Source organism: Cupressus sempervirens, chromosome 6 (genome assembly GCF_028749045.1).
Source record: "Cupressus sempervirens isolate cs-2001-9-10 chromosome 6, ASM2874904v1, whole genome shotgun sequence".
NCBI classification, from domain to species: domain Eukaryota; kingdom Viridiplantae; phylum Streptophyta; class Pinopsida; order Cupressales; family Cupressaceae; genus Cupressus; species Cupressus sempervirens.
Window position 1 is genome coordinate 590,133,192 of NC_143123.1, and position 25,788 is coordinate 590,158,979.

Genomic DNA, 25,788 nt, shown 5'->3' on the forward strand with positions numbered 1-25,788 from the left:
AATGAGGGGACTAACTTGTAGGATAAAATTGAGAATCTTTCTTACTTGAAATATACAATGAAACAAAGACTGAAACCTTACTATAAGCTGAAACTTTATGTTTTTTAAAATCAAACCAAATTGTGAGACTATTATGTTTTCTACGTATTGTCAATGCTTTGGGGTTTTTGGGTTGATCCAGCTTTGACTAGTCTTAGGTTGTTACTAGAGGCTCGGGGGTTATGTGTTTCTGGTGTCATGTTGATGTTGATCTCAATCTTGATTATTTTTACTTAACCATGGTATGTGATGGTATGCTCTTCATTGAGTGTTTTTATATTGTTGGTTACTAAGTTTCAGTGTATTTATGAGATAGCGAGATTTATGCTATGAGATATCTTAACAATTTTTGAGTCCTCGATTAGTTATACTTGGGTTACTTTCCAATCGCCTTAATCGGACTAAAGTATTTGCTTTGATCTTGGTGATGTCATGTTGTGACATGTTTGACTTAGCCATATTGAGTCATTGATCAGTATTATTGGGATACTTTCTAGTTTCTCATTGAGAACCGATGGATATTGTGATTTATCTTTGATGCTTTTCAGTTGGTCATAGAGAACTGATGTGATTATTGTGGATTATCTTTTGATGCTTTCTAGTTGCTTGTATAGGACTGAGGTGATTTTTATATTATTATTTGATTTGTGTTTTTATGAGCCTAGGGTAGGTTATCTACTTGTAGTGTCAGGAAGTGGCTTGCAATGGGGGTTGGGGCCCTAAGTGGTTCACAGGGCAATTCATTGTAAGTTGTTTAATAAGTGAAAACATTACACAAAATGGGGATTAAAATGAATCTAATAAGAGTTTTTGTATGTTCTCACCCGTGCCTCGAGTGCTAGTATAGACTACGATGGGAGTAGAGAGAATGCTTGGTTGTGACCTTGCATTCTCTAGTATGCCTCGTCAATACAAGAGGATACTAGTGGCTGCATATGGATCACTAGGGACTCTAGGGTCCTAAGAGATTGCTAGGGTAACTCCAACATGATTTGTGCGATGACACTTTCCCACTTACATAGTAGGTTTCCTATGTTTCTTATGTGCCTCTGGGAATTAGATATCAATCTATCTTAGAACCTTTGAGTTAGATTTCTTTTATGATTTCTTGGACTTAGAGAGTACTTTTAATATGTGGTTTGATATCCTATTTAGGACTTGAGACTATCTCCTCAACGTGGTGGGAGTGGGCCATTTAAGTTCCACGTGGTTGGGTGGTAGTGGTTTTTCACTCTTACCATTGAGATCTGTTCGTAGTCACTGTGGCTAGAGCTTCCTTGTCTGCATTTACTTTCATTCTTTTTATGTACCATTATGATGGATGGTTATATTTCATGATAGATGTTATATCTTTTATGATGGATGGATGTATCATGTATGGTGGATGGTTTCATTTATTTTTATTGTACTTTGTATCATGGATCCGAGGAGGATGATGTATTTCTATTTCTACATATGTATATTCTTTTAAGCCTTTCATACCTTGTGACATGTATAGTGGATGATTGAGCATTCCGAATTTAATTTGCCAAGAGACATTTGGAACAAATGTATATTATTTAAATGGACATTGGATTTTATAGTTATTCTTTCATATGGATGTGATTTTGATGGACTTAGTATTAGATTAAATTTATATGTGATTCAACATCATGGGATCCTTAAGGAATGTAACCTATTATGTATGCTTTTAATTGATTGTATGTTATTACTTCTGCTACTATGTGTTTGATGTGAATGATTTATCTTTCTTGTTTCAAAAAAAAATGCTACCAAACTTAGTAAAACTTTAGGTTATTTCTTTTGGATCCCTTGGTGGGGCATTACACCTCAATAGCCTCCCATAGATCATAACCTAGAATATCCTTGCATTTTTTTAAGAAAAAGGCTTGAAAGCCATATGGACCTGGAGTTTTTTTTTGAGGTTAAAAGGGGCTTCTTTGATTTCTTCTAAGGTGAATTTATTAGATGTTTACTATCTTTTGATGTTAATAATTTGGGAATCATATTTTTCATCTTATTTTAAGCTGCTAGATTAGATGATTAAAAATTATTTAAGATATAAGTGTAATAAATAACGAAGACCTATTATTTGGCTTGGGTTTTCTATTTCATTTCAAATGTTGTCCTTGATTATCATAATTCTAGTTATGTCCCTTCTATTAAAAGTGGTGTTGTGAAAAAAATTGTGTTTCTATCCTCTTTCATTAACCATGTTTCACATGATTTCTATTTCCAGTATATTTCTTTGTTAGCTAAAATATTTTCCTATTTTGCAAGAAGATCTTTTTCTCTAATATATTTATCATTATCCACTTCATCCTTTATAACTTCTTTATTAAGCTTTTTTAGTTCCTCTTCATTATCTATTTTTTCTTTAAATATATTGATAAAATGTACTTTATTCCATTTTATTATCTTTTCTTTTATCAATTTCAATTTTGTTACAACTTCTTTATTAAGCTTTTTTAGTTCCTCTTCATTATCTATTTTTTCTTTAAATATATTGATAAAATGTACTTTATTCCATTTTATTATCTTTTCTTTTATCAATTTCAATTTTGTTATAGAACATAATTTTTTTACCCTTGAAATTTACCATCAAGCCACCATTGCTTTATCTTTTAAAGAAAATCATTGTCTAAGAACCACATCTTCTCACATTTCAAAGGATTTCTAGACGGTTTATGTTGTTTGGAACCTAATCAGAAACTGGTCATATCCTGCATTAGCAAGTATGATAGTATTGAAAGGAAAATTGAATGTGCTTAGATATCCTTTATAAATGAATATGTCTAGTCATTTTGTTATGTGATAGAACCCTATTCTTTTGTTATTCCATGTGATATCCTATTTGTGGTAGGAATATCTATGAAAATGTTATTTAAAAACCACTATCTAAAAATGTGAACAACTAACTCAAGATTAGAAAAAAACTTAAAGAATAGTCTACATTTACAAAATTAGATGTAAATATCTTACTTTTCAAAAGCATTAATTCATCACCTTGTTAAAATATAATATTCAAAAGGAATCTCTAGTTTAATATGAGAAATGATGAGAAAATCCAATTTGATTTATCATTTGAATTGATGATATAATTTAAATTAGTGTGATGTTCAAAATGAAAATTATTTAAATTAAAAAATCTTCATCTATTATACAATTTTTATGTTACCAAGAAAATAATATAATAATATAATAAATTACTAATTAGTTTAAGACCTCCACTTTCCTCAATATAGCATGAACAATAAGTGAAAAATCAATTAATTTGCCTCTATGATAAAGTCTCAAAATCTAAGCGAAAATCACTATAGTGATCATCATATGCTCTTATTTATTTCTTCTCTTGGGTTTAATATTAGTCATTTTTAATAAAAACATATATTGATTGCTAATAATAAGTAATCACACCAAGAATATGCATGCCCTCCTACATTTTATGTAGCCATGAGCTCTTGGTAGAGTTGCACTATAAGTCACCAACATGTTCATGTCATTGGTGAATTTCAACTAGGAATTGTCTGTATAATGATCAATGGAAGACAATTATAAAGTTGTCTAAAACTATATTAGATGAATTTTCATCGAAGAAGTAAAATGAAAATACACAAACCAAATGAAGCTAAGGATTTTGTCTTAATATCTCATTCAAGTGAATGCCACTAGTATCAATCAATCTTTTCCTAGATTATTGACGAAGAAGCAAAAGAGAACATGTATTACTCTTGTTGGATTTATTTTCAAGAAATGTTGATCAAGAGTAGAAGGAAAAATGGATAGACTCAAACCAAAAAAATAAAAAATATTTATTGTTATTATTATGTATATTTATTTTATTTACTTTTTTAAATATAAACATATTAAAGTATTCATATTAAATGCACCATTTAAATTTTTGTTGGTCAACCAACAAGAAGAGGGATATTAAAACATGTGTACCAAGTTGGGTCATGGTGGAAAGTAGATGAGAAAAAGAACAAAAATAAATAAAATTGAAATTGACATGAGGTGTTATTAATAAGCACATTAAATGCATAATATATGGAGAATATGATACACATGCATGAGAAGATTGAAAATAGAGTTGGATAGTGGATTGGAAATTATCCCAACTTTGCAAAAGGGAGTAGCATTTTTTGATATGTAATTAGGTTAAAAAGATTGAAATTGGAGCAAGCATGCAAAGCACACCAATAAAATAGTGTCTTATTCATGTTCGATAGTCAATACTATATTGTTGGTTCAAACTTGGCAAGGTACAATTTGAATTGTAACTCAGCCTTAATCAACATACTACAAACAAGTCAAGAGATTATAAAAGCCAAGAAAATAATTTCTAATCATATTTTGTAGTAAATTTAACACATACATGATTTAAAATAACTCACATAAATTTCATTTTTCAGCCAAATTAAAAATAATTGCAAATATCTACTAAAAATATTCTTTTGATACCAAACTAAATAACACAAAACACAAGGTTGAGTGGTATAAATTAGTATAATCTTCTTCATTTGAGAACTAGATTTTATAGTTATTTGAAGTCACAAAACTTAGATTTCCTTTAAATTTGTAGTGATGTGAAGGAAATTTTACAATTAACCTAAATTATGAAACAATTTGAGTTGTAGAGGAGGTAGGGAACATTGTCACATATATTAGAACTAGTATAAAATCATTTTTCTTTTTGATTTGAGTGACATAACCTTTTTTTTCAAAATTTGAACTCTTGTAAAAATATTTTTAAGGTGAGTCAATAAGCATCCAAACCAAAATTGATAGTTGAATGTTGGTTCATAACTTTGTAAATCATGTTTTTAGTCTTGCCACTACATTAGGGTCGAGAAGGGCATGCATAGGTGAACATAATCTGCAATGATGTACCAAGCTATCAAAAAGCTAGGTGCATCTTGTGAGTTTGGTCTGTTATGTCAAACTCAAGACCACTAGAGAGAGAGAGAAAAGGCTCTTAAACCAACTCCACTACTAGTGAGAGCTATAATTTTGTGAATCTTGCAAGACTCCAAAAAAAATTGAATACAATTTGTTGGTGCTTTTACACTACCAAGTAAAAAGATACCTAGTACTAAGATGGTGAAGATCAAAATAGCCTAAGGATTAGCTATTCCCTATGCTCAAGTAAATGGTCTTTAGATGTAGACCCAACTTCAACAAAATCATAAAGATTTTCTACTCTTTTGGCTCTACAAAAGCAAGTTGGGTGCACCTGAGGGACAAAAAGATTCAAAGCTTGATACTATCTTCATAGTTCAGTAATTCAATGACATTTTATTACAATATTCATCTCCTACAATAGATTGGTCATAATTCTTCTTAGATTTACAAGTAATTCTAGGCAACAACAAATAACTAAAACTCAAAGATTAAATGAAAAGAAGTATTGACCATCTATGATACTCTTCATACATTTAAAGTAAAATTGATTTTGATTTTAAATTTTTTCTTGATGTTTATCCATGATTTCTTCATATGCAAACTAAACTAATTGATCAGTGCCTCATCCATTGGGATTAAGAGTCTATCCAACTATTTTGACCTAATTGATTGTATTATGATCAATATCATCAACAATTCTCCCAAAAACTCATTCTTATGCATATCCTTATTACTGCCTAGAAATCCTATCATACCACTAAAGCATTTATTCAATTCATTAAATCAAAAGCAATAGTGAATTGACATACAACCGATCCTAGTTGCATTAAATTGAACAAGCTTTGCCTATACAACCTCAAAATAACTAGTCAATAACAATGGAGACAAGATTCAGAGAAAACAGATATTGTGACAGTTCATATTTGTATTAATCTTCTTTAAAAATTATATAACACTAGGTATTACTCAAAACAACTCAAGACAAGACACCATGATCCTAGAAAATTAATGTATTCTCAAAATTACAAAGAAAATTTATCACAAAGTTGGCATCAAGGAAACCGGACCAAAAATAAAACTAGCAAAAACTAAAATTGCACAAATGTTTGAACCCTTTCTCGAGCCTTGGAATCTCACTTATATAGTGTGAGATGTAACAAGCTTTATGCTTAGAGAGTACTGATAGTTGTCCTTAAGACAGAAATATATTTACAAGGTTACTATCACAAAAGACAAAAATTGGTGCAACAAAATGATTTACATCATGAATATTCTTTTGTGGGGACCACTTCTACTACACTTTTTGTTGCTAAGGGGTTCATGATTAGCTTTGATGTTGTTGTCATTCCTTAAAAGGTGTAATTAATGGACTTGATTGTGATGGACCTAGTTCTAATGTTTGTAGACTTACTTCAACTCGAGGTTCTCCATCCATGTCATCATGCACTAACAAACTAATAATTATACTTGATTCTCTCATTGCCAAGTCATCAATTTGGGCCTCTGTGCTTATTAATGTAGTTGATTGTTGATCTTTTTCTTCTTCTACTTTAATTGATGTATCAGTTGTTTGCAACTCATCTTGGTCCACCTCATCTTCTTTGGTTTCATCAATCACTAACTATTTTGAATGCACAAAATCTTCCATCCACTTTTTTAAAATTGTGTCAACTGGCCAATCAAAACTCGAATCCTCCCATTGCTTCTTCAAAATAAAGTCTCCTAACTTATTTATTGCAACAAAGTCTTCTCTAACAAAATTATAGAACATTTGAACTTTAACAATTTCTTCAGTTGTTCTTGCCCACAATATATGCCCCTTTTCATTTATAACCCCATTAATTCAAAGGCATAACAAATCATCTATTTTTTTGGCCCATTCCTTCTTTTGTTTTAATTTATCTATTTTTCTAAGTGCATGGGGGAAAAGTTCAAACTTCTTAGCACGATACTTTGAGAAACATATTATAATCCTTTTTAGTACTGCAACCCTCGTATCATCAAAATCAGATAGATCATTAGTCATGTCAAAGGTTTTTTCTATATGTTCACAAGACAGACTAATGATTGAAACACACAAAAGGGTGACATCCTTATCCCTATTGCCCCATTTATTTATAATGGGCTTCAAATAATTTTCACCACCTTTTATTTCATTCCACATTTCTATTATTTTTACCAATTTTTCATAAAATGTTGGCCAATCAATCTTATCTACCAGATACAAGATTTATTTTTTAATCTTTTCCTCATATAGGTCATTTAACTCCACATGTAATGCTTGAAGTTTATTCTTCTCCTCTTCAAATTCCTCAGCTATGTAAAATTATGGTCTCTGTAGAGTATCTGGTAGTTCTACAAGGGGAGTTGATTTAAAGGGCTCAACTGGAGGATGAGGATAAACAATCCTAGGCTGGTTGGATTCTCCCACATTTCTCTTTCCAAGTTGCTTATCAATTTGGACGATGTGAGCTTCCAATTGGTGTATCCTATTCCCTCTCTCTTCATATGCCTTCAGCATTTCTTCAAATTTAGCATTGAGCTCTAGGAATTTGTTTTTTTCCTTTTGTTGCAACAACCACCTCAAAGTCCACCATTTCTTTAGTCATTCTGGATACTTTCTTGCTATCCACCTCCTTTTCTCTATATACCATGAGTCTGCCTATATGCTCAGCATCTAAAACTTCTTGTATCCTGGTCTTATCCATCTTTTCAATGGACCATATCACTAATGCCTGATGATCATCACTATGTTTCAACCCTTTATGTGCTTGCAAGACCTCTTCCTCAGTTTTAAATTGAGTATCTTTTTCTTTTCTTACATCAAAATTCATGGCATTGGCAATGTCTCATTCAGGTAAAATAAAAATTCTTGAATCTCTCAATAATTGTCTTCCCCTTTTAGGGTTACCTGTACAAACTCTTCCATGAAATTATCTTTCACTTCCTCCTCAATTTTAGAGACCTTTTTATTAGGTTGCTTTTCTCTGATGAGTTTACACTTAGCCTCAAAATTATCAATGATTCTCCTCCATAAGAATTGAGCAAAAGCTCTAGATTTTACAAAAATCTCATCATCAATAAAAAATTTAGCATCTTGTGCTATCACAGGATATATTTCCTTACCTTTGTAATCTCCCCTAGTGAGAGCTAGTGAAGGCATAGGAGGTTCTTCAGGTACTCCTCCTTCAATATTTGCAATTGTAACTACAATATCCCTCTCCCCTCCAATTTGTCTCAATTGTTCTGTCAAGGATACTTCATCATATATCCTGAGTGGGGTCTAGGTAAGTGAGTACTCTTCAACATTAGAAGATGATCCTTGCTCTAATTTTTGTTTCTTAGGAGCATGTGTATCAGGTGTGCTTTTAGACCTTGGTCTTTTATATAAAGGAACATGTTGTACACTCCTAGCCACTATGTACCCAACTCTTTTCTACAATGTATACTGCCCTGGATTCAAAATCATTTTTCTTTCCAGCCTCCTTTCCATGTCAATGGCCTTGTCTAGGTATGTTTGTGTCAAAATTTCTTTCTTTTCATTCAATGTTTTCATAATCCCAAAAAAATTATCCATCAGCATAGCCACTTTCATACCCTAATATTTTCTATTAGCTAGGGGATCATAATCTAGCTCAAAATCATTTATAAACTAGAGGACCTTGTATAATTTACATTTTTCCTTCCCTATTTTTGTAATGAAAAATTATTTCTAACTATGTCCTACAGAAAGTATACCATTTTCTTATGATATTTTTCCTTAGTTCTTTCTCTGAAGAGGTCATAAAATCCCTTTGAATCTATGAAACAAGCATGAGATTGAGCCATTTGATATTTGTCTAAAAATTTCTCCAATTTCCTCCATCCCTTATTGACAAAAACAAAATTATGAACAATAGTAATTTGGGGAAATAATGTATCTTTAGATTTACCCAACAATTCTCTCTCTTCAACTAATCCAATTTGACACAAAAGTTTAGTGATTCCTACTTTCAGAGGCACTTGATAGGGTAGCATATGTGGTTTTCCCAAAAAACCATAAATTGTAAAAATAGTAGACATTGCATATGGAATAATATCTCCCCAATTATGGCTCACCATCAATCCTTTAGCATGATCCTTTGGTCCAATCAACTCTAATAGATGTTGTGGTATTCTAGGGCTATCCCCTATTAACAACATTTTGAGCTTAGAAGAAAAATACCTGTCAAATCTAACAAAACTAGCATCAATCACCTCCCATGTCATATCTACACTCCATAGTTGGATAGGGAGCTTTTCTCCATCTCTTTCTAGTTCTAACTTCATTTCTCTAGAGAAAAAGGTGACTCCCTTGTACAAACATATGTACATCATCATGGAATAACAACAGTAAGGCTTATCAAATTTAGCCTTTGCAATTCCTATTAGTCCAGTATGAATTTCTTCTACCATGTGAGTAGAAAAATCAAAAATTGAGCTCATAACATACTGAAAAGTTTGACCAATAATGAAAAGAATGGAGTCTGGGATGTGGTCAAGCTCATCCATGCCAAAGATCTTGCAAAGAGAAAAATATAATGCTTGTGCTCTAGGGTTGAAATATTTCTTCAATAGAGGCTCTGGAGTGTTTTGTGTAACCAAGGGAAATGATCCAATTTTTACAAATGCTCCTAGAATGGTCCTCCCCTTAGATATACTCTTTGTGCATCATACCTAAATTGGAGGTCTTCCATGTCTATCTTTTCATATACTCTTTGTGCATCATACCTAACTTGGAGGTCTTCCATGTCTATCTTTTCATGAACTACATGGTTAGGGTTTAGCTTAAAAATTTCTCTAATCAATTCTAGTGAAACCCTAAAGAGATTATCACCAGCATTATTCTTCACAATTCTAGTAATTGGGTCATATTTCTTTTCCATTACTGCCACCAAATCATCATCAAAGAAAATCCTTGGAATGATCAATTTACCTATATTGAATTCCCATACATTGTTCAAGGGAGTATCTAATTTTCTCTCTACAAACCATTTGTGAAAAAGCCCTAATCCTTGAACAAACACTTCAACATCCCTCAATCAATTTTCTTTATCATAAAAATCCTCACTGACCAATAACCTAGGGCTTTTTAGAATAAGTGTGGCATTTTCTCTAGGAAATCATCATGCACAGTTCTCTTCAGACAATCTACTTTCTCTGAAAAATCCCTTCATGGAGGCATGTTTGAAAATTATCCTGTGACAAATATAACTTCTCAATTTTACAAAATCTCGAAAGACTCACCTGATTTTTTTTCCTTTTCTCCTTTGAAAATCACTTAGTAATATGTTGAAACCCTTGGAGAATTTTTCCCTTAGCTCTAAAAATCTTTGCTCAATGAGAATTCTACAACCTTATTTCTCAACTAATAGAAAATTGGAAATTTTATTACAACATTAATCTTGCATGAAATAGCATTGATCAAAATTAATGCTCCAATAGTCACATTTTGTGTCGCACTGTGAAGTTTGAAATTCCATCGTTGATCTTCAAGAATTAGATGACTTAGTTTGAAACCAAAAAGACTGCATTAACCCTTTTTTGGAAATGTCCATGCATCAACAAGGTGCTTCCTCACATTTGTTAAAGTTTGAGCACTTTCGTATTGTAGGAAAGTTTTGATCGTTGATATTCCAAAGATCGACGATTATGAAAACCCTTATGCCTTTATAAGTTTGCTTTTAATATCTTGGTCCCACTAATACAATCACCTTCCAGCTCAATGAACACGTAGACCACCCAACCAATCAATATTCACCATCTTAGCATGTGTTCCAACTTAGTGTGACTAAGAAACCCTTTTGAGCAACTAGCCCCACTTGTCCACATGGTAACCAGGCACTTCCCCACTTTAGTTAAACTTCACACTTTCATATTGCGGTAAAACACCCTTGATCGATCTTCAAGTGATCGACAATCCCATACAACTCACCTTTTTCATGATCCAATCAACATAAATGACCAATGAAATGAGTTACCTCTTCCAATGTTTCCTAACAGTTCTCAACTATTCTGCCACTTTTTTCAAACTAGTGTGCATGACTTCACCAAGTACACATGTCATATAGGTGCTTTCCCATATTTCATAAACATCACACATCATTACATTTTAGGGAAGCACACACCATAGATCTTCCCAAGATCAATGGTGCAATGTTGTATTGCTTTAAAAGTAACTATGTTGCTCAACTTGACCAATGAGATGGCTTGAAATTCCCAATGTGCACTGACAACCATCTAACAATTCTAAACCCATTCTAACACATCCATCTTTTTGTGGCGCATTAAGGAATTAATGTCACCAAGGGTTACATAGAAATTATGCACTTCCCACATTTGCTAAAGGTTGAGCAATTTCATGATGTGGGAAAGTTTTCATCGTTGATCTTTCTAAGATCAACGGTTAGCAAAAGTACACTCTATAGTGGTTAAGACACTTTGGAGAATATTAAGGAATTAACAAAGGGTAAAAACCATGGTTAAGACAGAGGTTCATGGAAAAAGATATATTTTTCTAGGAAAGTAATTTTAAAATAAATACAGGAGAAGGTAAAGATAAAACCTTAAAGCAAAAAGCTTCCTACGCTATTTTCAAATAAAACACTATGTTCCAAATTTTTTGAAGACTAGGGCACAGCAACAAGAGTTTCATGAAATTTTAATAATTTCATCTAGGGTTTACAAAACATTTCACTTTTAAGCATAGAACCACTAGTTCTTTCACTAAGGAATGTAACAAAATTATGCAAGGTGAAAAACCAAGCCAACACAATGGTTAAAAACCTGCAATACCAAAGTAGTTGTGATCACCCATAAACTTACATGATTTATTTATATAAGGAAACTTGTCTTCTTTGTTTCACATGTGCCTATCACACTTGATGCTACTCTAGATGATAAAGAGCAAGAATGAGATACCTATGTGGATAATTATGTGACCAATGATGAGATTCAAGACATAATTATGTTGTCACCATAGAAGTTGAAGAGATTCATGAACAAGAAGACCAAGATAAGGAGAAGAAACAAAAATAAAAGGAAGATTTGATTAAATTAATGAAGGTAACCCTCCATTTATCATAATAGATACATATACTCAAGGCAATATTCAATACGTTACACTAACTAATTAAGGCACCATTACTTAAGAAAACATCGCAACAACATTAGAGGTAAAGGATGAGGTATTGAAGACCACACCAAACACACCTAATTCTTCTTTACAATCATTGTTGGCAAGTAATCTAGGTAATTAAATTGCAAGTGTGGACAAAGATGATAATTTATATGAAGATACTCTAATGGAGATATAATTGACTAGAAAATAAAACAAAGAAATATGCAAGCATTTTAGGAAAGGCATTGGACAGATTACATAAAGCATTGTCCCACATAGAGGGCATTTGAAGGCAATGTAGTTAAAAATACAACTAGTATATTTAATTATTTTCATGTACACTTTACCTCACTTGTAGAATCTGCCAAGGCTAAGGAAAAAGATGATTACATTGCAAAAAAATTCCATAAGGTATGTGCAAACATTGAGAAAGATGTAAAAGTTATTGATGAGAATATTAAGGATGTTAGAGAATGTGTGAATGAAGGAAAACAAGTGAATATTGTTTGTGCAAATTCTACAAAATATGAGGGAGATGTTAGAAAAGGCATTAAGAAAGAGGAAGAAAAGTTAGAAAAAATTCTAGAAGATTTCGCTAAGTCAGAACAAAGTGTTGGGTATGTGCAGGATCATGGTGTGCCAAAAAGTGGTGATGTGAAAAAAAAAGAGTTTGAAGATGCCTAAAAGCGCTTCAAAATCTGCTCTGACTTTTTTCCACCTATCTAGGAACCAAACCTGGAAGGTAAGGCCAAGCCTTATCAGATATCCGATATAATATCAGATATCCGATTTGACATCGGATATCTGACATGTGAAACTATTATTATGCCACTATTATTATTATTTAATATTATTATAATAATTATTATTATTATCATATAATAGTATGATATATTATTTAATATTAATATTTACTACATGATATTATTATTATTTAATATAATATTATTATTAAATAATAATAAGATATAATAATAATAATATTAAATAATATATCATACTATTATATTATAATAATATTATTATTATTATATTATAATCGTATAATATTATACTATAATAATAATATTATAATGTATTATATTATAATAATATAATATAATATTTAATATATTATAATATATAGTAATGTAATATTATATATATATAAGATATAATATAATAATAAAAAGTAATATCTTATAATATAATATATAATAAAAAAGTATAATATATTATAAATTATAATAATATAATATTATAATATAATATTTTATATTATAATATATAGTAAATTAATATAATATATATATATAAAATATAATAAATATATATATAATGTAATATAATGTAATATATATTATATGTTATATGTTTTGGGACATATCAGATATCTGATATCCGATACCTATTGCATTGGATAAATAAAATCACAAACCTGCAGGCCCTCATTTTACACGAATTTGGGGCCAGTATTACCACTGTGGATAGGATATCGGATACGAGATCAGATATCAGATATTCGGGTATGTTTTTTTTCCCCCAACTGATTTTTAACCTAAATTTAATAGATTTTAGGATAATTTTATTTGTTTTAGTTGAATGTAGGGTTTTTTTGACAAAAATGGTTAAAATTTAGATTTTTTTTTAATATATATTACATTTTTCAATTCAATAGGAATGGTTGATCAAAATGATGACACTAAGGCAGGGAATAATATTCCTCATAATCCACCACCAAACGATCCAGTATCCCCACAAAACCATCCACCAAATTATCCTCTACCTCCTCAAAACCCTCCTTGAATCGAGTATTTGATAAATGAAAATCTCACCGAGTTGAGAGGTTTGCATAGAACATATAATAATGTACCTGCACTAGCTCCTATGTTATCCACGTTAAACACCATAGTGGATAACATTGAAACCCTTACGAACCAACAAAATGCCTCTCTTCGTTGGCGTGATGAAATGCACCATATGTTTGATGATGGTTTGGATTATGATGAGGTCGTGGCCCTCAACATAACCAAAGACGATTTGGCTAGCCTTTTTGCTAACCCAAAAACAAGTATACCAGTTGACCCAAAAAAAACCAAACTATCGATTAAATGGTGCACAAATGATGCCATATGTGCAAATTTTTGGGATTGTTGGTGGATGGTCTTTGATATCCCTCCACATGGCAATTTAGACATACCATTTTATTTCCTTAGAAAATTATATGTAGAATTTGTGTTGAAACTTAAAGTAAACTATTGGAGCATGAAGCCCAACATGGGCTTAGGACTAGGAGCTCCTCAGGATAGACCCTCTTCCCAGCGGAAGAAACTTGGCACTTTTGTCCCCCCCCCTGATATCTCCCCCCCTCCTCGAGTGCAGCATCCAGATATTATGGCAGAGGCTAGCTCTCAGACCATCAGAGCCATTCATAGGCTGAGTAGCCTAATGATATCTCAGGCTAGGTCAGTCCTGCCTCCTCATGTTGATGATGTTGGTGCCAGTTCATCATCGGCTAGCTCATCACGCATTTGTGTGCCTCACACTTGCATTACATGCAAGAATATTTGCTTGGGTCCCATAGATGATCTTCTTGAGTATCATTTTGTATTAGACGAGGATACACCAGACGCACGTGCAGAGGCTACAAACCCTGATGCGAGAGAGGAGGGGAATGCAGAGGCATGGACTCCTTCGGTGTTCATATGTGTATACATTTTTTTGTTATGACATATGCGATTTAAAGTTAATTTTTATAATAGATTAATTTTAATTTTTAAGCCATACTGACTTTTACATGTATGTGATCTCCATTCATGTTTAGTTGATGACCGAGGAGGAGCTCAGATAGATAGATGATGCTACACTCTCGGCCATTTCATTTGGCCTTGAGACATCTACGGTACATTATGTTGTGTTCGCATTTTTTTTTCTATTTGATATTGTAGCATATATGGTTGCTAATCTTTCTTTTATCTTGCAGATACCACCTGCCCTGAGGGGACAAAGTGCGGGGGGTGAGCCAGCATGCACTGACAAAGGAAACGTAATTAGATGTTTTCTAATTGATTAAATATCAATGAATTCTTGTAAAATGTTTGTGGTAATCTCATTTAATTACATTCTTTATTGTATATAGGGTGTGGCTACTGGCGATGAGCCTGTACAGATTCGGCATCCTAGATCATCAGGGATTTCCATTTGCACAGAGAGCCCCATTGTATGTATAAGTATCATTTATTTTTTATTTTTCTTATTGATGTAGAGGAAAGTATGATTGTTGTTCCGTACAGTTTTTGTAATTTTTTCTGTACCAATAATGATTCATGTCTTGCATATGTTCATTACAACTTAAATAGGCTTATATGCACCTGTCCAATCAACCAAGTTGGTTACAAAGGTTTATTTAATCAAACAAATACTAAATTACTACTTTCCCTCCAAAACTAATATGATCATTTGAATTTGAAATTCAAATTTCAAACTATAGTTTTTATGCATTCCCTAACTTTCTAAACTATTCCATTGACTCAAAATTGGTCATATGGATTTATCAAATGCAAATAAGTATGAAACTAGCCTAAGACTACCCCATATGGCTCTTTTGGCCATTTTACATCATGTTGCCCTTAGGTCCTTACTAGGACTTTTATGACTTTTGTCTTTCAAAGTACATTGTTTATTACATAATTCCATTATTGGTTTTAATATATCCCAATTAACAATCAATAAGGTCTTTTATCCTCTATCTTCATCTAGTACCAAGGCTCTCTTAGATGATTTAATAGGTGCCCCTGCACCAAACACCCCACCTCCAAAGCAACTCTTGTCCCAAGAGTTAAGGGGTACTATCTTCTTTCCTCCCATCCTTCTAGAGGGATGTTTGCAACTTTGCACCTGCAATGTATTACCCTGCACACTTGCATACAAATCATTAGAAACAAAAAGCTTTGGATCCCTGTTACCAGTCATGGTAACCTTATTGCCTACTAATTGTGAATAGTCATGTTTTATCCTTGACAAAGGTTGAATAACTTGTTGTCTGAGGTCATGCTGACCTTGTCTCTTATCCACCATGGATATGTTCACTTCTTTGTTCACTCTCGTCACCAAAGGACACCATACTATTCCTATCATCACTCCTTTTGCTGTCACTATCTGCTTGTAAGCAGAATTTTGAGTTTTGTCTTGAACAATCTCATCCTTCATAACCAAAGGAGATGGCTTCAGTGGCAGATCTTTCATATCATCTTTACTCTCCCTCTACTCCTGCAAGTCCACAAACTCTTTCCTCATCATGACCAGTGAAAGGATTTAGCTTAAACTTCACACCATCTTTGTGTACTATATAAACATTTGATGAGCCAAAATGAATAGTGTTCCTTGAGGCTTGCCAAAGCCTTCCAAGGATTACATGGCAGCATGTCATTAGAATGACATCACATATAACTTGATCTTTATATTCTCCTATAGAGAAATCCACTATTGCTTGCTCCCTTACAACAATATTTTGTGCATCACTGACCGAAGATGCCCTATATGGTCTCTCAATAGGATAGTTCTTCAATCCTAGTTTATTTACCATTTCATAAGACACTAAATCATCAAAGGAACTAGAGTCTATTATCATCTTACAAATCTTACCATGGCGCATGCAATTTGTCCTGAAAATGGATGGTTTGGTCTCCTTTTGTTGCTGCATTTGTGGTCCTCTTCTCACCATCAAAGATTCTCCTTCAAGTTTAGGGTCTGCATTATTGTACTTCTTTTCTTCCTCTTCTCCTTGGGTCAAGGTGACTCTCCTCTCCTCCTTCCTAAAATCCACACCTTTCTCAGGGCACTTGTAGGATTGATTGCCTACTCCTCCACATGTGAAGCATTTACCTGTGAAAACACTATTACCTCTTCCACTTCCAAATCTTCCTCCCCTAAAACTTCCTCTTGTCTCAGATGTAATCTATTTTCCTTTATCTTTGTCTTGATTGTTTAAAGTGTCAAACTGACTTCTTACACCTCTTCCTCTCATTGTTCCACCTCCTCTCTGATTTGCTTGCCTCTCATTCTTTCTTTTCAACTTCTCCTCTACTCGGATTGCCAACTGAAAACATTCTCCAAGTGTCCTTGGTACATTCAATCCTATTTCATCTTTAATATTGCACTTGAGGCCATTAATGTATCTAGCCACCTTCTCATCTTCATCTTCTAGTCCTCCCCTAATACTCAGGGTATGGAATTTCTCAATATAGGACATGACATCCATATCCCTCTGTTTCAAATTGTTCCTTCTTATCTTTATTTGGATTGCTAAATCAGATGGCAAGAATTGATTTCTCAACATGGTCTTCATTCTCTCCCAATCTAAAATCTTATTCAATCCCCTTTTGATGTAGAGTCTATAGTAACTACCCTCCACAAGCCAATAAATGGTTGTCACAATCCAACTTAGGATTCTAGGACTTCTCACAAGTCCTCTTACCCACTCCGGGTATACTCAACCTCCAAGCCAAACAAGGCAATCCTACTTCAAAAGCCTCACCAACTATCACTAGAAATGGAGACAATCATGGACATACTGTTCCAACCCAAAATCATCAATTTGTTTGGTTCCACCAAACTCTCAACACATCTTTGCACTTCTAGGCCTACAAACCTTGTAGCCTTCCAATTAACTTCTTTGCACTTTTCTCCCAATATCCCTTAACAGTATAGGGACTTCTCCATAGGTCCAAACACCCTTCTTGGCACCTACTAAGAATCCAAAATCTTTTGGGCTGATCTTGCTCTAGCACCCTCCAAACTACTTCTTGGTACCTAGGCCTAGTTGATCAAGTTAGGCTAGGGCTTCAAGGAAGAATATGCAAGGTGGGTTCCCAAGACCCAAAAAAATTAACGCAATATCCAACACAATCAATGCATCCAACTCCAGCACTCAAACTAATAAAAAGTGCCTGCAACCATGACTGTCACCAATTACCTTGCAAAAACTGATCAAGCACATGGGCTTGCTTCACCTAGGGCCGACTTGGAAAAATAGTTGCCCTTCTCTCCAGGCCTCCAACCTCTGGCATTATGTTGCCTAGTCTCCTAACTTTCATATCCCTCAATTTTAGAGGGTGCCACCAGTGGGAATGCAAGTTAGGGATGCATTTGTGGAAGGGTCTAGGAAACAAGGCTTTTCAGACCACCTTCTACTAAAATGCAGATAACTTTTAAACCCCAACTCCTTTTTGAGTCAAACCAAAACCAAAAGTTTCCTAACTCACCCTTGCAACTATTTCATACACTTAGTAGTCATAAAAGTTCCATACAGATCCGTACTAGCATAACAACCAAGAAATTACCAATAAATTTCTAGAAAATTGAAGTTTTTATTATTTTTTCTCCAAACCACCATACACTCTGATCTCCCCCTTTCAACTAAGATCACATATGACATATATAAAGGTCTAAATGACCATTGGAACAACCATATAGGCATTCCCAACCATAAAACAAACAAACAACCACTTTTTGCTAATACTGTTTAGACTCTAAATACCCTATTCTAAGGCCTTTTGGTCCCATGGAGTCACTTGGTTTATAACCACACCAAAATGCTTGTGGGCCTTACATGTGCCTTTATTAAAAAACATAGACCAACTTGTAAAATATGGACCAAACCTTTATTCCAACTTCCTAATCTACTTGAATCCTCACTTTCATGGAGTGGCAAGGTGTCTGGCAACATAGATACTTGTTACCCCCCTGCCACATAGGTTTGGTGCCCTGCACCACCTTTCCTCTCTCTCATTTTGAACAGTAGTCCACCAAGTGAGTGTTATTCCTCTCAATCTTGCTTTTGCTACTTTTACCTTCTTATCTACCTCTATGTCTTGAAGTTCAAAGTAGTTCTCAAGGGCCTCTATCCACCCTAGCACTTCTTCACTATCCATTTTACCCTGGTATATTGGCAAATCAATATGGTTCTTCCCACCATTACCTTGTACTACCTTAATGATTCTCATAAATCTCCTTTCTTCAGGATCATCTGTTGTCTCATGCTCTTGCCTTGCATTACCAACCTCTTCTTCTTCATGGTTCTCTCCATGATTTCTTCCTCTAACCTCTTCTCCTCTAGGTTCTTGCCTTTCCTTTTCTAAGGATTCTATCCTTGCAATAAGCTTCAGCCTCTCTCTTCTCATCTATCATTCTTCCCTCACTCTAGATGCTTCAAGTTCTCTCCTCTCTCTTTTCTCTCTTGCCAACTCTTCTTTCAATTCTTCAAGTTCTCTAGCCATTTGATTTTTAGGAGGCATTTTTCACAACAATTTTTCTTCCTTCCCAAGGGCCAACTCACTGATTCTCTTTCTTTCCTCACCAAGAAATCTCTAGACACCACTTATGTACCTTTCAACTTTGGGACACACAAGGAGGAATTAGACACGCCAAGGCTACAACAAAGGGACCAGCACACTAAGGATGAAAAAGACTCCTATGATGACAAAACCTACAACTTATCTACTCCCAAAAGACCTTGTTGATGCTCTGATACCATTTGATGCAGATGATGGAGGATCTAACCAAAAACTTGCAAATTCAAGCACAATATGGACCCAACCCCTATGTTTCAATGGTGTTCCCAAATGCACACAATGCCACCAAAGACTCCAAACTTGGATTTGCATTCACCAAGTGTTCCCTCCACCTCTACACACCTTTAAAAACTTCAACCAACATGTTTCTAAGGTTTCCAAACCCACAAATCTTTAGTAGATACAAAAGAGACCAGTTTTGCCCTTTACTAGGTTATTCTCTTCTTTGGATCAGCAGACCCTATTTTCTTAATTTTATCCCAAACTTTCCAAAACACCAAAAAAATAAACTATCTTTTTAGATATCCTTTTTTTATTTTTATAACATATCCAAAAATCAGATATCACTCCTTTGGAAAGATTGTACGGAACAGGGCAGTTTGTCTCAGAATTAGGCCTAATTAGACCACTTTTACAAAGAAAGTACCCTTCAAACTTTCAATCTGACTTAATCCTTTTTCATAGTCTCTATTAATGATCTAAATCAAAGTATTTTCAAGATTATAGGTCTTGGTCACACTCCTAAACACCCAAACTTCAAAACCCTCCTTAAAATGGCTTAAAAACTAGGGCCTGCTTGTTCAAACCCCATAACTCAATTCTAGAACTTCTCCTTCAGCATTTACCATTAATTTACATATCTAATATGATATTACCACTCATTACAATACCATAAAGCACTTACAAAACAAAGGATTCTTCAAGTTGCTCTTGAAAACCAAGCACTTTCATTCAATTTTTTGAGACAATCTGTACAAATCTGACCCTCCAAGCCATACAATCACAATTTATAAGTTTCAAGGGATGGTTAGTAACCCCCTCAACCACCTCCAATTGGTTTCATTTGTTAACTCTTCATAAAATATAAATTATGGAGTTTCCCTCCAAAAAACACATAACCGTTACTATTCAAATTTCTAACTATTAAACTATGCTTTTAATGGGCTTATTGAACATTTTGACTTGTCTAATGACAAGATATGATCATGAAAACCTACATGAACCTATCAAATGACTCATATACCATGTGAAATCCTAAAATCCTATCTCATGCCCAATTACAACTTTTTTCCACATATGAGTCCAACATTATAACTTTGTATGCTTCCATGAGCCATAATTGGTGCAAGGATTGCCCAATTGACTTCAAGAGATGCTCCATGACCTCTATAATGTCTTGGATCTTCCATGTTCCCCTGATGAGCATGGGATGCTCCTGCATCACTTATATTCATAAATAAATTCAAAACTAATTTCCATGATATTAACAACTACTATTTTGTATCTCATAGGAGACTCCTAGTGCACATGAGGTCCGATGGGACAGTTATGTAGATTTGATGACACGTCCACTCACTCCTGAGGAGGAGCCTACAATAGTAAGTTGTAGTTTGAATTCATGATTAAATATGTTATAAATTTAGCATGCTATGAATTATAATGTTATAGTTTAAATTGTAGATTCATTTGACAAAGTTATTTGAACATAGATAGCCCACAATCAAAGAGGTACCAGCATCGCAGAGGGCATATGAGAGGACTCCTGACTGGTGCAGGAGGTCGATGAGGGAGGTATTTATTATGAAATTTTGATAGTATCAATGTCCATTACGGAAAAGATCATTATGCATTTGAGTAATTCAATGTTAGATACGTAGAATCATACAAATTTAGTAGTCTAACTTTGGGTTTCCCTTTTTTGTTTATGCAGGAGGAATCCGATCCACCTAGTGCAGTGAAGAGGTTGCATTTTGATCATCCACCAACACCCTAGGATAGTATAGTTTCCATAGGATGCATCATGATATATTTTGAGATGGCATATGCCACATTGTATATAGAAACATTGATATTATACACATTCTGATGGCATGATCAGCCACATTTTGTATATGGATCTATATATTTTGATATATATTTGAGTACTTTGTCTATGGATACATGATCTTTGATATATATTTGTGTAAAATTTTGTCTATGGATACATGTATTTTGATATATATTTTTTTCATTTATGTGCACAATGATATACATATTAATTTAGTATCTAGTATTGTTCAATTTATCGTGGATCATGTGTCATGCCCTAAATTTTACTAGTAAAAACACAAAAAAAAAATTTTTTTTTTGTAGCTTATTAAGTCGCATAAGAAATTAAATATTGTAAAACAAGGTTATCATTGAATAGGAGTTCAAGACTCATGTGGATAGTGTCATCTGGTTGTAACATTTTAGTCACAGGTGGTTTTCAAATAGATTGGATGACAGTCTAGTTCAAGTTAGCGTCACGAATCAAATGAGCAAGTTCAAGATACAACACTCATAAATTAGTGAGCTAATTCATATCCTAACAAGCCTCTGATACTAATATTCTATTAGGGTCTGTCGGTTGTATCATATGGACTAGGTCGTGATTTTAGCATGTAAGGGAAGGGGATCAGAATTACTTATTATCCTCATTACCAATGTACACACATTCATTAATCATTACAATATATGTTAATGTGACAATTACTATATGGTGTGGAAGTGTAGTATATCTTAATCGATTAAACACACGTATCTAGAGAATTTAGATTTAGTACTCATCACATGAGCACCCTTAGTCAAATAAGAAAATGTGCACTTATCTACCACACTACATCGGATCTAACCATTGGAAATTAGAAAAGATATGCCCCAAAGGTAGCTTCGAAGTCTACATGATGGAGAAGGGGCCACTTGCATTGATAGTATCCATCATTCAACACATTAGTTACACAACTTATGGAATAAACAATTTGTTTTATGTGCCAAATGTGTATCATGTGCTTGCATCCATATCTTACTGGTTACAGGTCCTCTCGAAGATTGGACTAATACTGAGTCATTTTCTCCCTCTTTACTCTATTTAGTCATCCTTGTGCATTCTATCAACATTGCTTCCTCACCAAACTAGCACTCACTATAGTTTCCTAAACACAAAAATTACTATTTCAATAAATAAATTAAACTCACTCTAACAAAAGACAATTACTAACCATCTAGCTCATCAACTACTAACTAATCTAGCTACATTGCCATGCTTTTACATTTACTATTTTAATTACTATAATTACTATACTATTACATTTACTTTTTACATTATTACATCTAATTATTCACCATAAGCTCACTTTCTCACTATCAATATTATTATTATCAAAGCATGTTAAGATTCAAAGTAGTTTCATAGTATGAATTAGTAAGCACATAAAATGAGGAACTCTTAGTAAGTCTAAGGGCCAATTCAAAGTACTTAACTCAATAATAATTCACAATCTGTATTTAAACACATCCTACTACACCATCGTATTGAGTGTGTCAATTTAAATTTATTAGATGAATTGTTTACGCAAGGATTAGGTGCAAGCGTATAAATAAGGTTTGTATATAACATAGCTTGTCATTCTGACATATATGTATTCATCATTTCATGCAACTAACATAGTAAAATGTGGTGTACATGAATCATATTATCATTAATTATACATAGGGTACATGAGCTAACGAGCTACCTCTAATGACATGCCTATTGACCCTTATTACATACTAGCTAACTAATGTTTTATTCCTACACTACATTTTCAAATTGGTATTTATATTCTATCGACTTTGATATTCTACTCATATCTTCAATCGAATCCACAACATTCATTATCTAACTAACATTCCCTCAAGCCAAATATAAAATTCACTTGACATTAAATCCAACATCTATATAGGTTTGTCATGCATTCAATTCTATCTAGTAACTCTTATCTATCAATGTGCTTTATTGACTAGATAAAACTAGATTTGAGTTATTATTTTAATCCATCATCCATCATTAGACTTGATTCTCCATTCCCATCATTCCAAAAACTTACTTCATATTAACCCTATTATATGTACATCCAACTATCCTAATTTACAACCTTAACACTAATTTAATTAAACCCTCCGTACTTAACATCATGTTCAATTATATATACATTCTCGTAAACCTATTTATTTCATTTAATTTATTTTCCTATATTGAGCTTTTTCATTACCATATGGTTTAATTGTTACATGTTTCTAAATGAGCCCCTTGATATAAACATTACCCTTAAACTAAGCTCAAATACACTAAGTGTCATTATCCTCTATTCAAGACTTGAAATGATTTAATAATTATCTGATTAAAATAAAAACAAATCTAAAGGGTGAATCTCCTATCTATCTTAAATCAGCATTGTTCCATAACTCTTACCAAGACCACATTTCTTCCTACACGTGGTCCCCACAAGGTCCCACATGGGTCATGTGCAGAATTTTGACTAATCCAAGCCTTAGGACATCTTTTTCTCATTCCTCCAATCAACAATCCTAATGTGAACAAGTCATATTAAATGTCAACTTGACATTCTCCTAAGTACAAATCCCTTGGGATTGCTATCCCACTCCCCCTTAATTTCAAGTCAACTACCTATGCTTGGGAACACGTGACCACTACTACAAGAAATTTCAAGTCGACTACCTATGCTTGGGAACACGTGACCATTGCTGCAAGGAGGGGACGACTAGTGCATAAGACAAGGATGTGACATAAACCCTTTCTCCTATGCACCCAAGTATATTAATGGGGATGAAACCCCTTTTCAAGGAGGCAAGCTCAAGGATAAAATTTTTGACATGACATGTCAGAATGAATGTCAGATTTAACAATACGCCTTGGGGAGTGGAGAAAACTTTTTGCATTATGATGGCTTAGGAAATGTTGGGGGCTACTCTAGAAGGGCGGTCAAGATCAATCTTGTCTTTTATTTTATTTTTGAGTTAAATATTTAAATTTGTCATATTCTCTAACATGCACACTAATATGCCTTTATTTATTTAATTACTAATTCATTATTTGAGTGTTGGATGTGACTTAGAGGTCACAAGATTGTAATGTGTACCATTCTATCACTTAGGAAATATATTAGTCTAGGACACTCATTAGTCTCTATATGCTATTATTATTTTTATTTTTATTGGATAGTAGTCTAGAATCTGGGAATATTCTTTAATATTTTATTGCTCTGTATTAAGGAAGGGATTTATTTGCCTTAACCATACATTTTCCAAAGAGGAAAATGCATGCCTACAGCAATGTATCTCATAGATTTTATTATGTCTTCTCTTACAACAAACTTCATTTTGTTATATCATGAAATTAATTTGATGATTTCCTTGCTTAGAATTGCATTAAGCTTGGTAATTAAAATCAATGTTATCCATGCATGTGATATGAACATAAAATTTTCCTTCCAAATTATTGAGTGCACAACAAGATTGTAAGCAATCTACTAAGTTTTAAATTTATACAACCAATGGTATCACATAACATCTATGGATTGTTATTATCAACTACTCATTTACAATACCACAAGGAGAAAACTTTTTTTCACATTTTCAAATGATAACAATGATGTCAAAGAAAATCTATGACTCATACCAATGCTTTCATAACAATATAAACTCCAAATGAAACATGCATATACAACCTTATCAATTATTTCCTCTACATGTACATTAGGTAACAATGATACAATCTCCTTCCATCACAATGGGGCAACATAAGAGACTTTTCAAAATCATAAGGAACATGAACATTGAAAGATATGGACAATGAGTCACAATACAACAAGATGCACAATGGTGTCACACTAATCTACATGGAATGAACACCATTCAAGCACTCACATGAATGCTACTCCACAATGCAATGCAATGCATACTCCATTGATAAACTCCACACTTGCATATTTGCTTAACCATGCTAAGAGAAAGAAATGGAAAAGAAGCAAGTTTGAGATACCAACCTTGGTCCAAGCTAGGGTAAGGATAGTTGTAGTAGAGCTCCCCTAATCTCCCTCCAAAACCTAACTGTCTCTAAAATTAGAGAGTGGGCAAACACCCCACTAGTTTGGCCAAGACCCTCTAATAAAGCCTTCCCACTAACTTATTTTAGCAAAAACACTAAGCCACTCCATCCTTACAAACTTGTCTCCTCTAATGGTTCATTGATAGCCCTCATGAGCTCTGAGTTATGACCCTCGAAGGATCAACCTCAAAATGCAATTAGAGCACCTTGGAGACTCCTCGGTATGGGGTGGCTGCAAATGATAGATAGTC